The sequence below is a fragment of the Coenobita brevimanus genome, chromosome 5 (assembly GCF_032717465.1).
Source record: "Coenobita brevimanus isolate Jiangsu-jjx chromosome 5, ASM3271746v2, whole genome shotgun sequence".
Taxonomy (NCBI): domain Eukaryota; kingdom Metazoa; phylum Arthropoda; class Malacostraca; order Decapoda; family Coenobitidae; genus Coenobita; species Coenobita brevimanus.
In genome coordinates, this window is record NC_136958.1 from 28411773 (window position 1) to 28413961 (window position 2189).

The following is a 2189-nucleotide window of genomic DNA, read 5'->3' on the forward strand; positions in this document are numbered from 1 at the left end:
CTTATGCCCCATATAAAGAGACATGAGTTGGAGGAGTACTGGCTCGTGGATGACATTACTACTATCCCAATATTCGGGAAGTATATGTCACGGGATCGGTTCCGACAGCTGCTTGGATACCTGCACTTCTCTGACAATGCAAACCCGTCCCAAACTGACCCTTTGTGGAAAGTGAGGGATTTTCTCAACAGGATTAGGGATCGATTTATGCGATTTTTCCGGCCTATGCAGAAAGTCGTCATAGACGAATCCCTGGTATTGTTCAGAGGACGTCTCAAATTCATGCAGTACATCCCCAGCAAACGCCACCGTTTCGGGATAAAGTTCTTTGTGCTGTGTGACTGTGAGACGGGGTATATCCTGGATTTTGTCATCTACTCTGCTAGCACAATGGATGTGAACAGGAAAGACCCCCTTGGCTTCTCTGGCTTCATTGTAAAAGTGCTGATGGAGAGGTATTTTGGTGGTAATCATGTGCTGTACACAGACAATTACTACACAGCACCGAAACTCTCCAAATACCTTGCTGAACACGGCATTGGCACTGTTGGCACTGTACGGAGCTATAGGAAAGAGTGGCCAAGTTTCCCCGAAGCATCATCATCATCCAGGGGAGATGTTCACCTGAAGAAGTCAGACAAGCTTCTTGCGATCAGGTGGCATGACAAGAAGGTCGTGAATATGATCAGCACCATCCACAAGGGGGAATTGCAGAGAACTGGGGAGGTCAGCTACAGGACGGGAGAGCCAAACATGAAGCCTGATGCCGTCATTGATTACAATGTCAATATGAGACTTGTTGATAAGTCTGATATGATGATTGGCGAAATCGACTGTCTCAGGAGAAACACCCGATGGTACAGGAAGGCTTGCCTGCACATGCACGATATGTGCATGCTCAACGCCTTCATTCTCTACAAGACACAAGTCGGGGGCATAAGGCAACCATCACTGAGACAGTTTTCCAAGACTGTCGTGCAGCAGCTACTTGTACGATTTGGTCAGGTGACGGCATTGATCCCGAGGCGACACTCTGACACACAACCTGACCGTCTTGAGTGCCGCAATTACATGAGCCAGCACCAGCTTGTGAAATTGCCTCTTACAGCAGGCGGCAGGTTGTCACAGGGCCGCTGCAGAGTATGTTCTAACACCACACGGAGGCCTAGGACGAGAAAAATGAGCACACACCAGTGCCTGGAATGCCAAGTCGCTCTATGTGTAACTCCGTGCTTTGCCGAGTACCACTCTCTGAATAAATACTGAAAGTGACAGTGATATATAGTGATGCGACAGTGACGTCCATCCATCCATCCATCCATTGCCAGACGCCATGTATCCCAAATGGGGTGGCCAAGGGCTTAGAGTTAATTGTTTTACAGGGAGGGGCACTAATCCTCCACCAACCCCACTTGACACGTAGGGATGCCAACAGCATCTGGTGTTCCTAGGCGGTCACCCATCCAAGTACTAACCAGACCCAACGTTGCTTAACTTCGCTGATCGGATGGGAAGCGGTGTACTCAACGTGGCATGACGTGCTTTGCCAATAATTGTATAATGGATAATGTAGTAATAAGGGATATTTTGCCTAGAAAAAAATGTAAATATTGGCCAGTATAATAAGTGATATTGTAATAAGAGAATCTGCGGCACTTGTGTAATTCTGCGGCACTTGTGTAATTCTGTGATGAGCCAGTGACGCAATATAGTAATAAGTGCAGTGTAAATATAATGTATATTGCCCAGATTATATGTAAAATAATATTAGAAGTTAGAAAGAATGAAAAGATCGCATGAAACGTCAGTGAGTGGGTGCCGCCGCAGTGAAGTGAAGCGCAGCCGCAGTGAAGAGCTGGCGCAGCCGCAGGGAAGTGCTTTTTACCTACCTCAGTGAACACAGAGTGGGTGTTTATCGTATGTACAGTGTTCATATATGTTTATATTACTATTATGAGAGAGTGGTTGGCATTTGGTACTGGTGTGTGGGGCGTAAAATAGTTATTTCACACCCCTCACTTCTAACGGCTCTCTCCTTCCTGTGAAAGTCAACAAAGTCATGAAACCTATATCAATGGAAAGCTGAAGGTTAGTACTTTCTAGTGGTACCTTATTTTTTTCTCTAGCTTCATTCTGTGCAGAGTTATTAAGGTTTAAAGGTTTGTTTACATTTGGCTGAAACCCCCGCG

General features: G+C 46.1%; 1 pseudogene; it reads right to left on the reverse strand.

Moving 5' to 3' along the window:
* Positions 1-1430: 1430 nt before the first annotated feature.
* Positions 1431-1545, reverse strand: LOC145399129 (5S ribosomal RNA; annotated as a pseudogene).
* Between the last annotated feature and the right edge of the window lie 644 nt (positions 1546-2189).